This window comes from Pogonomyrmex barbatus, unplaced genomic scaffold (assembly GCF_055798465.1).
Source record: "Pogonomyrmex barbatus isolate J1 unplaced genomic scaffold, ASM5579846v1 scaffold13, whole genome shotgun sequence".
In the NCBI taxonomy this organism is placed as follows: Eukaryota; Metazoa; Arthropoda; class Insecta; order Hymenoptera; family Formicidae; genus Pogonomyrmex; species Pogonomyrmex barbatus.
In genome coordinates, this window is record NW_028297109.1 from 1613509 (window position 1) to 1627811 (window position 14303).

The 14303-nt window shown below is 34.1% G+C and overlaps 1 protein-coding gene across 2 annotated transcripts in view; it reads left to right on the forward strand.

Annotated features, from left to right (window-relative positions):
* Positions 1–2052: 2052 nt before the first annotated feature.
* The window catches only part of LOC105424298 (uncharacterized), a 45250-nt gene continuing 32999 nt past the window's right edge, over positions 2053–14303 (forward strand). The window contains exon 1 of one of the 2 annotated variants that reach the window (XM_089072394.1): positions 2053–3570. The gene's annotated coding sequence lies outside the window, so the exon portion shown is untranslated. The remainder of the gene's footprint in view (positions 3571–14303) is intronic. The other variant, XM_089072395.1, reaches the window with a different exon arrangement.

Consider the following 14303-nt stretch of genomic DNA (forward strand, 5'->3'; position numbering starts at 1 on the left):
TTATTGATAATTGCTCAATTTTAATTAGCAATGTATGATGTATAGAAGAATATTACATATACCATAATGCGGGAATTTCATTTTCATTATAAAATCACCCATCTAGCTATAAAATGAATAGTACCTGTCTGACTAGGCATGCTTTCAGTTTACAAATTGCATATTAGAGATTATAACCGCAATTTGTAATTCATAATGCAAGAAATATATACTGCATTCTTAATAAGTAGTTGCTATTTTTAGCAGTTGCTATAACTGCTTATTTATGTATAATGTCATCTATGTTTTGTATAGCAAACCAATTATTTATTTTGTTTAATATATAGAAAAAAAATTTGCTTTTTCAAACCTATTGTAAAAATGCCTTATTAATTTTTTTAGTTAAGTTGATTGTTTACAGAATATTTTTAAAAAATTTTTATAAATATTAAAGCATATATCTGATAGCAAAAATTAACATAATCATTTACAGGTTTTTTCTAAATACTGTATATATGTATATATATATATATATATATATATATATATATATTAATCATGTTCATAAATTAAAAAGATATCTTTATAATCATTATAATATTTTTATTAGATCGATTAATGACTGCAAAAATCTTATTATCATTATTTATATATTTTATATATATATTTATATATTTTCAATAACATTATTATTATTTTTTTTCTTATCTTACATATTTCCATCGCAAAATCTTTTCAAGAATATATTTTGTATTTGACAAACTTTTCTTCCGAATTTGTTCTAATTTAAAGAAATATCACCAATAATTGTAAGATAAAAAAATGAAAAACGTTAGTTGCATTTTAATAGGTAAGCAATGGAGCTGCCAAGGACTTCGGCGTTCCGTAAAGTCTGTTCGCAGTTTATCCTCGAGCAGACAGCTGATTTATTATAAGTAACAGCGATAAATACGAGTAATCGCGACGTAATCGACTAGCAATTAACCTCGCATTTCTAATTATCGAGGTAAGTCATATTTCTCGTTAAGACTTCTGAATAATGACGAGGCTGATTAGCTGGTAATTTCTGATTTGTACTTTACATTATGTTATTATCAATATCGTTTGATACATTACTTCGATATTGATGACAATTGACGAAAAGTAAACTAAATTTAAATAAAATGACAAATAATGAAATTTCCAAGATTTATAACGTAGTTATTCATATATTTCTCTCATATCTTATATTTATTCAAATTTATATGTTTAAATGAGAGATTTTAATAAAATAAGATGACTTTATAATTTCCGACGGTTCATGAATCTCGGTTCGGTAATCTTTCTTTATGTAATCTGGCGTAATTTTTTTCATTGTTACATGAATTGATAATCTATAGAAAATTTAATTATTCGTAAAATTAAAGGAGCATACATACATATATGTATATATACGTGGAAACCAAATACTTAAATACATTTAAATGTAGGGCAAAAAAAGCAAACATTAAAAAAACTGAAGGTAATAATTATATGATTTTTAATTATAGGTAAAAAGTATATCAAACATCTGTAGTTTTTTAAATAAAAAAGACCTCAAATATTTCATTAAGAATAGTTTATTTGAGCTTGCATCAGTTGCAAATTTGTTTTGAAAGATATATCTTCTTAAGAAAAATTATATCGGATTATGACTGATTGAAGTATACGTATACATATACAAAATAATTCGCAAGAAAGTTTGGAAAAAAGTTCACGGAGAGAGTGAGCGAAGAAACCTCGGACCTACGGTGTACCGAGGTAGTCCATAAGTCAGACTCAAGGCGGTGCGGATACCCGAAGATATCCGTGAGGAACGATCCGGCGCGCCTTGTTATCCACGTCCGATCTGGTCGGACATTATAGGTGCGACAAGGTGGAAAGGAGACGCTAATGCCGATCGTCGACGAAAGAGAAAGAGAAAGAAAAGGGGAGAAACGGAGAACGCCAAAGGACAGGGGAAAGAAACGCAGACGGGGCGCAGGGGCGAAAAGGGGGAGAGGAAGGGTGAAAAAAGGTGGGTAAAAAAAATGTTTTATGAAAATCGATCGCGGTGGATGTGTGGTTGCCGCCTTCTGAAACGCAGGGCCCCGGTTTCCTCACGTGGGCGTTATTTGCTCCGCCTCTGAAAGTCACCACGATCGGATCAGAAGAACCGCCTAGTCCGGTCACCAACGATCCATCGGTACCTCCCCCAGCTATGCCCGCGCTCGCGTATTCCTCACCCCTCACTTGCCGCGCTTCCATCCCTTCCTGGTAAAGACCGAGAGACTCCACTCGATGCTATTACTTCCCGCACCGCGGCTTCTCCTCGTCCTGCGTCACCAACGAGAGAGGTGACTGTTCAAGACAGTTTCAAAGACGCAGTCACCGGCTGCACCACGTCTTGGAGGCAGTCCTGTGTTTTCCTCATATACACAAACACCGACGCGAGTGTAAATGCGGTAGATACCGCGGATCGTCCGTGGAGTCTGAGCATTCAAGGAATTGACGAGATGATAGACTGACTTCAAATTATATATATATTTTTTTTAAAGTTGCGATTATTATCGAATTACAGGTGAATAAAAGTGAAGCAATATTGTGAGTAAGGTGTAATTTTAAAGCTGATTTTGTGACGAATATGTTGACAGACAATAACAAATATTTTTTACGATTAATAGTGTACTGTAGAATCAAATAATATATAAACATTTTGGAGATTGCAAGAAAGATCATATAAATATTAAAGAAATGTACTATATTGATTGTTGAAATATAACTGCCAGAGATTAAAATATAAAGTGACTATGTGTCTTATATTTCGATGAAACTGGATTATCGTTTTGAAAATAGACATAAACACGTACTATAAATAAAAAACTCTGTTTTAAATTTGGATCTCTTGTGAATTTTAATAAAAGTGACTTGAAAATAAAAATTTTTATTATTTTCAGTCATATACGTCGTATTTAAAAAAAAAATTTATATAAATTCTTAAAACTTTTGATTAACGTAAAAAAATTTTTAACTAGAGGTTTGGAGGTGACGGAATTTTTGTGCAGTGCAAATCAAAACCACACTACGTGAAAGAACGAGGATCTTTTTATAAAAAAATTTTCTACGACTTGTAATAATCTCGGAATTTGGCAAAGAGAACGGAATATATGTGGCGATTCAGAGTGTGTCAACGCGTCGGTAAATCCTCTTTGGAGTCTTCGGTTCTTTAGTTTAAAAACCAGTCACAAGCAATTGATGCAAAATAATTACTGAAAAATCGTTACAAGTGCTTATTCCAATGATAATCACGAGTAAAGCTTCATGTAATAAGTTATAATAATTTCCTGGGTGTTTCTAAATTTAATAATTGACGTTATTACAAATATCTTTCTACAGAAGATAGAAGATAATTATTTTGTTGATAAAAGAGAGAAGAAAAAAGTGAGAAGTGATACGTTTCTATGCGCAGCTATTAATCAGATACAAAACGTTGAATAGAAGACTGTATAGATAATTATATCTTTCTACTACGAAGATTTTCTGGCTATGTAAAATTTTGACAGGACAAGGATGTCAAGCATTTATTAATAACATGTAAGTATAATGTTTCATTTACTGCAATATTTGTTTACTCCTTGAAAATATCATGATAATTTCAGCGAATTTCAACTTTATCGCGATCACTAATTCGGTATTCGCGAGAATAACCTGATAAGAATGTCCGTCATGCGAGCTATTATGTTTTGATAAGAATGCATATTGCATCGTGATTATAGTATATTTATTATACAGATACGCAATCTTATCAACTCGTTTCTACATATTGATTAATTAAATTAATTAGTAATTAGAACGATGGAAATAGTTCTTGTGTGAATACACCTGTGAAAATACACAATCTTGCGTTTTTATCAAGTGCAATATTCAAAATGTTATTGAATGTAAGTCGATACTAGTAGTGAGATCAATATCAATTGAGAATGAGAAAGAGAAAAGATATATCTATAAATTTTAATTTATTTTTGTTTATCTGTATATCATTTATATATTATATCGTTAATATTTATTACAAAATTTTCTTAGTCATTTTTTTATATATTCTCAAAAGGCTAATTAATATAAATCAATTATGTAAGCCAAATAAATTTATGCTTATTTCTAGTTTAATTATTATATGATTACATTATTATGCAGCGCTGATAAATTTTGCAACGTTAACGAGTATTTTCGATGTAGATTTCTTCATAAACATACATTCATAGAATACCGACATTTCACTAACGAATGATATTACTACTAACTTTTAGACTCTAAACTTAAAGAGCAATTTTTGTAATATATTTAACGTCGTGATTCTTGTTGCGTGGTTGAAAACTTGTATTTGTGCATGATACGATTTGTGTGATAAAATTTCGATGGTTATGTAAAAACGGCGTCAATTAACAATCTATCGGTATTGAATAGTTATTTTAATTGTAGAAGTTATTCAATGTTAGTTATAAATAAATATCAATTTTACTCATTGTTGTTGCTTATTCCAGGAAGAATGCCAAGAAGGTAATATAATATTTAATTTAGGATATATATATGTGTGTGTGTGTGTGTGTGTGTGTGTGTGTGTGTGTGTGTGTGTGTGTGTGTGTGTGTAACATTTAATTATTTATATATATAATTAAACTTACAATTAATACTTTCTGTTTATTCCCTAATTAATAATCGAAGTAAGCATCTTTAATGAAATTAATAAAAAATTTGTATTGGATAAACATTTTTTAGAGTTACAGTGAATGTATTTTAATTTTATTTCCAGAACAATTAGAGAATTAGATTCAAAATATTGGAATGTATTCGTATAAATAAGTTATTATAAAATTGATATATATATATATTCTGTTATATATTCAAAAAAGCTACAACTTTTTTAAAAATATATGAAGTTGAATAATTTTCAAAGATGTACAAAAATCTCTACACTAAACTGTGAATTATCACATTTGTCACATTGTGTTTTTACGATTTTATGAGTAAAATATGAGTAAAAAAAAATTCGTTGCTAAAACAATCGCAATTGCAATTCCCAAGAAATAGTTTATTGATACACTTTTCGCGCGGAGAAGTATGACAGTTGCCGATAAATCGCGAACTTACTCCATGCACCTACCGTATTATCAGTTAACGATTATTACGATTGAGAATATGAAACATTTTACTGCATAGCATGACATTACCTTCGCATCTATAAGCGATAGTCATGAGTCTAACGTCGTAGTTTGTTATCTAGTCTCTTTTTGTTATCTGAAACGAAATTGGAAATATCATCTCTGCTTGGGTGTCTTTCCGCACTTCGATTTTCATTACGAATCTTATTCAGTTAATTATTAAAAGAAAATTTATATTTCTTCTTTTGCAATAAAGTTTTATCTTATTGCAAATATACGAAGCAAAGCTTATTTAAATTAATATTGCAAATATTTGTTGTATTTTTCAGTTTTGAATAACAAATATTATCTAATTTAATTAAAACTGTCTCTTGTGCTATAATATATTTTTGTGAATGTTCTTTTCATTAATACTAAATTGATATAGAAACATGACAATATATACATATATAATCGTATTTATAAATAAATTTTTTAAATTAATCTTAGATTTAAATTGATCTACGTAATTAATAGAGGGCGGAGAGAGAAAAAGATTATAATGCCTATAAATATCGATTTATCTATCAAGATGCCGTACCAGACATCGTCAATGATCCAGCATCTGTTACACGAGATATTTTCCAGGGCTGCCATTACGCTGTTTGGACGTCTCGTTACCTGAATGATGATTACCCCGAACAATTTTTACTTTTTTTTATTTACTATTTTTTATTTTATTATTTTTTATCATAAACTCTTGATACCATACTGAAAACGCTCTTTATTCTTCGCAGCAATCGTTCGATGCCAATTGCCGAATCTCCGCGAAGCTATCTTCTCAGTTATAAATTTCTGATAAATTATATTTTTTTAAAAATGATAATAAATGATTTCTTTAATATTAATATATAAAAACTTTTAGAATTTTAATTAATATTTCTACAATTCTTGATGTGAGTTTTGAAATTAATATTATGATTAAAACGCATGTAGAGAAAGTAGAGAAAGAATTATCAGTTATCCTTTAAAGATTTATCGAGCGATTAATGCTGCAACAACATGTATAATTTAAACGTATTTCTACTTAAAAGATAAATATTAACGCTAAATAATTTTTCTGGAGTTAGTGCAAAATCTATTTTACTCAGTCGACGAGCTAGTGAGCTTCATAACAGTTACGCGGGTTATTTTAAGATAGATAATTAGTCGGCAAAACTATTGTTGCCGGTTAACACACGCACAAGCCCTATCGCGATGCGGGAAATACTGTTTAGATAAAACTCATAGTAGAAGAATGGCGGTGCCGGCATATTTCGATATACCGCGATATGTATTCATGAAGTTATCAGTATGAAGTTGACTTCTTAATATCGTCCTGTTTGTGTGTTATAAACGCGCTATGTTCCAGTGGGATAACAATCCTTGTACCTTGCAACACTCAACAAAATTCATCGACTCACGTTTATAAATAAATACGTTGGTTTTCTATAAAGGTTTAACACACTCCCCTTATCAATTTTATTTTATTTAGATTGTTTCGCAAGTCTCTCTATATATATTTTTTCCGAATTCATTTTCTAATTATAATAAAAGATTGCTATTGCTGAACATATGGACATTAATGTAAAATAATCGACAACGTAGATATACAAGTCCTAAAAATATATATCTGTAATTTTTTTTCAATTTGGATGACTTCTGTAGCCATACTACGTCAAATCTCGTACTTTTCTTGTTTGAAATTTAAAATGTAAAATGTAAAAAAATCAAGACATCACGTCCGATAAACTTTTTTCAGTACACATCCCGTTGAGAGAGTGCTCATGTGGACATACGTACGACTATCGCTCGCTCGTAAAGCAGGATCGCGTAGGCTTCTCTCACTATGGAACAATGCCTGTAGCGATACGTTCGTACACCATTTGCTTTCGGTATCGGGCTCGTCTTTTATCGCGACGCAAAGCTCTACGCTCCTACGTCTCACCACCGCCCGACAAGTGTCGTGACATGCGGGTGGAACTTCACTTTTCACCCTTCCTCCGTCGCGCGGAGTCGCTTCGAGCCGGACGATAATAAATATAATTAAACGTGTTAACATTTATCTCGAACGGAATTAATATCGACGTATTTTTTAATCAGTACAAATATTGCAGTTACGTATGCAATATAATATTTTATTTTTTTACTTTTTTGTGAATTTCTTTGTTTTTAATATGAATAGAACGTGTCACCAACATCGTTTTATCAGCAAAATATTAATACTGATAAAATAACGATGTGAAAACGATATGTATAAGTAATATGCTGAACTTCTTCGTGAATAATATCGCGATAATAAGCTCCCATTTCTGATTATCAACAAACTTTTTTTATCGCTTAATAATAAAGAGATAAAATTTGAATTATCTCCGTGGTAAATTATCTCCGCTAATGTCTAGTAGATTTGCTAATTTATAAAATAACTTAACTATCGACATTGCGGACACGCGAATAACATATCTGGCAAGAATTATGTATCATGATTTAGCCTGCAAATGGCATCATTTGAAAATTACTCGGACAAGACCAGTCTTGCCACGCAAGACCAGAACATATTACTATCAACCATTTCACGATAGGTTATCGCACTGCCGGGTGCTCTTTGGCGATTACTTCACATCCGCCTGGAACAGTCGTTCCTAATCGTTCTAGCGATGAGACCGGCTACCTTCCGCCTGCATTTCACTTTTTTTTTCTAGGTAGCTTAAAACATTCGTGCGGCATCGAAAACAGTCTGCTTTTAAATTATTGACTTTGAAATGTTAGAGAAACAGTCTGATAAATAGACTTGATACACTCATTTTTTATTTCTTCAACCATCAAGTATGCTACTATTGTTAGGCGTTGAACGTAGGATGACTTAAGATGTTACCAGACATCCCTCGCTTTTCGTAAATCGCCTTGAGATAAAGCGTTCCAACACAAGTGTTAGTCTTTTTTTTATGGGAAGAAGGAAACCACTTGCGCCGATCTGAAGTGGCACCAGATACCTTTACATGTCTTTGAGGATGCACACATTCGCATCATTATCCGTCTATATACAGTGCATGTACAGAGAGAGAGACACGTGGTCTAGGTGGATATAACCAAGGCGGCACAACTGTGAAAGCGATGGTTGGCTTTTTAGGCCTAATTAGTTGTCGCTCGACATCTCATCTCGTTCCCAACAGAAAACCTGACCTCGAAGCCGACGATGTCATCGAGAACCCTTTCGATCTCTCTTCTTTCTTTCCTTCCTCGCAATCGTATGCACGTTGCATTTTCCGTAAAATTTCAGCTATCGATACGCGATTAAACGCAAACTTTAAACACATTAAACAGTCTTTTGTTTGAATGAAGTACGGTACATTACAGGAAATAGGATAGATCGAAATCCACATCGAAATATACATATTTCCGATATAAAATACGAAATGCGAAATGTTTTTTTTTTTTTTTTCCATTCGAAATCGTCGTTCAATAAAGTCTCGAGATATGAACTATTCACTGTCATTCCGAAGAAGAACAACCATAACGGCGACGCTCGCGCAATCACGTAACCTTTAGGATTATCATATGCATCCACACACTCACATTTATCCTCGACTGCAAGGCACTTGGCGTCGCCGCAAATCCATAAACCACTTAGATACTCGACAGCGAGTACTTTCAATGCTCCCTTACCCACGTGCTGCAAGCTTTAAATAAGCGCCATTGCCTTCATGCGTCGCTACACCGTCGCTACAACCGTCGCTATACCGTCGCTATACCGTCGCTTTAGCACGGTAGAAGTGCTCGTTGGCCGGGTGTCTGTAAAATCAACGTGTTGCATTACAGCGCGCTATGCGACTTTATATACCCAAGGATATGCGTACCGAATTTAAGCGTGTTTTACGCTCGAAGAAGATACTTACTTTTTCGATTCTTTTTTTTTTTTTGGATTTCAAGGCAATGACAATCGCTCGCAAATAATTTACAATTAAAATCAATGATAAGTTTCACGTAAATTACTTATTGATTAGTCTAACATTTTTTGAAAATATCTATATCTACATACAGAAGTGTAACAATCACTGGACTTCAAGCTTCACTTTCTATATTTTATATCAAACTATGTGATATTGACAATTACGACAATTGCTAATTATTGCTAAAATAATATTTGTATTGTCTCTAGATATCCTTTAAAAAATATTTTATCGTCCACAACATCTGAGTGTCGTTTCTTTCACTCGATCTTTGCGCGCAAGATCCGATCCTGGAATCGAATCCCCTTTCTGTCACATGTCGAGCTGCATTCCGAGAGATTCGGCATGCTATGCGGGAAATAAACGCAGACCAAAATTTGCCGCCGGCGCGTTCGCGTGGCTATTGCGAGAAAATCAAAATTTAGGTGACATTCATGCGAGTATCGGGTAAAGGATCTCAAAGCTCCGTACTGCTCGTCCTTAATCTTCGAGTGCGGATTTCGACTGAGACGGTCGAGAGGAGAGAATATAAAACCGTTATGAACGCGGGATACCACGTCGTCTCCTTTCTTTCGAATTTAGGTAGGCGTACTGAGTCGATTCGATATCGTTATATAAGACCGAGAGGCGCGAATTTTGGAGATTTTTCGGTGAAAGTGCCCGCCTTCTCGCTCCCGTGTAGGTTATTGAGAGCAGATCACGTCACAAATAAAAACCGACTACAAAAACAAATTTCAATTATTTATGAATTAAATTTTAAACCATATACTTATTTGTTAATTAGAGTAAATATTGTATACATGTAAGCACCGTTATGTTTAAATATATAGAATTAATTTAAATATTATGCAATTGCTGAGATGAGATAAATGATGAGATTTACATAGCTTGTGGAAACTGTCACGAATGATGAATGAGACGAAATTCTTGTGACAGTAGTATTTTTTAAAATAAATTTTGAAGCAATCCACAAGCGATGAATACACTCGAGTATTGAGATAATTTCGTTTATTAACAAATTATTGTCTTCCAATAACGTGCGTCATTCATATGTCGATTATTTCCATCGATACAATTTTCATCAATAGTAAACTAAAAAACGCATACTAAACTCGAAAGAAAAATTACTTAAATTGTTAACGGAGAAGAAAATTTGATATTTGGACGCGTTACTTTTATTAATCTGTATCAACGTTATAATATATATATATATGTGTGTGTGTGTGTGTGTGTGTGTGTGTGTGTGTGTGTGTGTGTGTGTGTGTGTGTGTGTGTGTGTGTGTGTGTGTGTGTGTGTGTGTGTGTGTGTGTGTGTGGTGTGTGTAATACATCCCATGATATGATTACACTATTTACCTTTAATAACTCGCGTTACAGCGCTGTGCATTAGGTTCAGCACATAACATCCATATTTGGACCAACTTGAAATCACAATTTAATATTAAACGAGTTGTGAAATAAAATGTTAAAAATATATGCAATTTAAAAGTCACAAGTGGAACAATGAACTCGAAACCAGTTTTCGATGCGCAACTTGTTGTGATTCGTAATAACATCAGCATCCACGTAGATAAATCTATATCCATTTTTATCGTAAAAATATAAATAAACTCTTAAGAACTTCTTAAGAATTTTAATAATTGTTTTTAATAAAAATATAAAAATTTTAGTATAAATATATATATAAGTTAATAATACATTATAGAAGCAAAATTATTGTTACTGATCGACAAAAGCGCTTCGTACCTTTGAATTTTCTTTCTACATATAACTGTCAGGAGTTTTCTTCTCTTAGAAACGCTAAAATTTCTCGAAGTCATAGTTTTATCAATTATATTAAATCTTAAAAAGACACGCTAACTCCATAGAGATCGGAACTGCGTCACGCCCATGCACTTGGCTCGCGCACAAAAACACACGCATATGCACAAACGTACACATCGCTTCGCCCACGTTGGTCGTCCTAGATACGATCTGGATTATATTGCCCGGTTTTCTCACTTGGGGCAGCGAAGGAGGGGCTACGAGTTGCACCTTTTCTCGTTCGCGCGAGAGGCAATCCGGTAGCGGAAGAAGTTATCGCGAGATCGGCTCCGTGAGCATCGTCGACGTCCCGCTCTGGCTCGATCTGGCTCGATCTGTGATCGCCTGCCCCCGAAACTCGAGAGCGGCGAATAAAATCGCGGATCTGCGTAGAGATACGCACGCGAGATAGGAGAAATCGAACTCGAGCGCTATGTGCTCGCATCGTGCGTTACGTGCGAAAGTGAGACTTCGACGGACAATTTAAACGACAATTCCGACGATTCCGACGATTCGCGTAGCGGCACAGAGGGTTGAAAGTATTGAGTAAATTGAGGGTAACTGGGTTGTTCAGCCGCTGAAGAGATGGTGAATATCTTTGCAAATCTCTAGTCAATCTTTATGCACCTTTATGCACCTATCGAGCTCTACGTAATGTCCATATTATTTTAGTACGCTAAATTTATGTTCCTCTAAAATATAACGTATAACGTATAATAACTAGATATAATAATTCAAAGAAAATATTATCTGCGTTATGCTCTTCTTTTTCTATGCATTTATGTCTACGTTTTATAATCTAAAGAATTTTTTTCATAATAAGTAAAATAATTACAGTAATAGATATAAAGAAATATTGAAGAAATATAACAAGAATTAATCTTCATGGAACGAATGTATGTAGAGTCATACACGAATTGTGAAAACGAGATTGATCCACGTTCACTTTCGACATGGTGCTATTTAGCAGACATCATACTCATGTTTACCGGTCGTTATAAAATGACCATTAATGATTTTATGAATCGATAAGCATTGCGATGTTGGCTTTCTGTAATAATAATGTTACTACGCTGTCTGAGTGGCACGATTGATATGATCGTCTCGCACGTTTAAGATCGTTTAAGATTTGCACATAATAATCAATATAATTTGTTACGAATAAAATTCGCACTATTTTAATTTAATTCTATAAACGCGAAGTGATTAATCAAAGATAACTGAAAAGTGAATATTGCGAATATTTTAAAATGTCTTTAGTTCGCACGCGTGGTGACAATTTAAAGCTATTTATTTAAACAAAACAATAAAAGTTAATGATTTATATTAATGAAATAAGCCAATTAAGCAAACAATGAAAGAAAAATGTCTTCTTTCTAATAAAATAATACAATTTCGGAGAAACAGTAATTGAAATAAATTTGAAGATTGGCGCGTTAAAACTGATATATACTCGTGGCAATTTGGTTCGCATTAGCTATTTAACAAACAGAGCAAAAATAATGAAAAGATCGAACCGCGGATCGTCAACGAAAGGATTAAGCGTACACCTGCATTCGAGATGAAGCGGACAATCCCTTCGTTCGTACTATCCGAAACGAAGTCGCGTCGTCGATTCCTCTCCGTTTCTCGGTGGATCCTCTCACTTGTTGGATTTCGAGTCGGGTCGAATCGGGCCCATGACGTCTCATTAGCTGGCGATGTAATTTTCAGGGAGCTGTCCGTTAATCCTCTCTTCTCCTTTTTTCACGCGATCGTCCCTCACCCTCTCCCTCACTCGAGCCGCTGCGCACCCTCTTCGTCTTCATCCGGCTGTTCCCTTTGATCCGGTCCGAGGGACGCTTTCCGGGATCTTGTCCACTGTCCTCGACATCCGATGTCGCCGCCTTGGAGGCGCTCGAATGCGCCGACAAACTGGTTTCGCCCTGTACGTACCGTATTAGCGACATAAAATTCGTGAGAGGCTCGGAATCGAATCGGTCGAGCGGATCAGTCAATGAACACTTAAAAAAAAAAAAAAGAAAATCTCATACAGGCATATAAATCTATTGTCATTATTTATACACATTTTCGAATCATTTATAAATTTCTTTAATTCTTTATTCCAAAATAAATCTCAAAATTATTTCAGAAAAAAGTTTGGAAATTTATTTGTTATTGAAAAGCTTTTTTATTTCTGTTGGATGTAATATATGTTAATTCTTTGAACCAGAAATTAAAGGCCCAAGAGAGATGAAGAGTCGAGAAGAAAATATATTTGAATGCCGAAACGAAAGTTTGGACAATCGAAATATCGGCAAAAGGTTTTCTGTGTTTTTAGATTCAAGTCGTTAGGTAAAATATACCTAGAAAAATCACACAACGGTCGGTCGCACGACACTCGCGAGAGTTGGTTTTCGAAAAAACTATCATCGACGAGGAGGGCTCTCGCCCTCTCGCCCTCGTTTCTTTTTCTCCTCGCGCCTTGCCCGGATAAATTGAAACGAGCTCGAAAAGCCGAGCCACGGTGGTATTAATTTAACGCGCCTTCGCTGGGCAATGACCGGCGGACGTTCTCTAAACGTTCAAAGCTTGGCCGCACCCATCTCCGCCGATGCCGCGCGCTTGCCGGGCGCCGGTGACACCCGGTATGCCTAAGGACAAGCTTGTTCCTCTCTGTAAGTGATTATACGTAACTTGCGGGACACGTGAGTTGTAGTTATACGCGTGTGTATGCTCGTAACGACGAGAGTTACGAGCAGAGCGAAGCAGCGCGAGAGCTCGTCCGAGTCATTGGGACTCAATATTTATCGAAAATCGCCTCGCCACCACTGCCGGTTTTACTTTTAAATATGCTTTAACGAGTCACTCTTGCGCAAATTGATATATTCTCTCTCTTCTCTCTCTCTCTCTCTCTCTCTCTCTCTCTCTCTCTCTCTCTCATCGCATTAATTAAAAATTGTCGATTTTTACTCGGTCTCGGAAATATATCGTTTGACTTCACTACACTTAATAATATGCCAATATCGATGAAATGTCTATGAACGTTTCACTCAACGAATTATTATTTTGCATTATAAATTAAATATAAAAAAATGTAAATGAATTAAATGAGTATGAATAACCTAAATATAAATCATTTTTATTAAAATTAAAAATATTTTTATCATTTCTCTAGATACTTCTATAAGAACTTTGTAGTTTTCTTTATCTTACATTTATAAAGATTTAAAATACATGGCTGTTACAAGTTAAGTATATGCGTGTAACAATTACCTGTCACTTGTACCATAACTAAATAGTACTTTAATATTTATCTAGAACATATGTCATAATGTTTTGTGTGTGTGTGTGTGTGTGTGTGTGTGTGTGTGTGTGTGTGTGTGTATTCATTGCACATTTCACGTAGAATATAAAC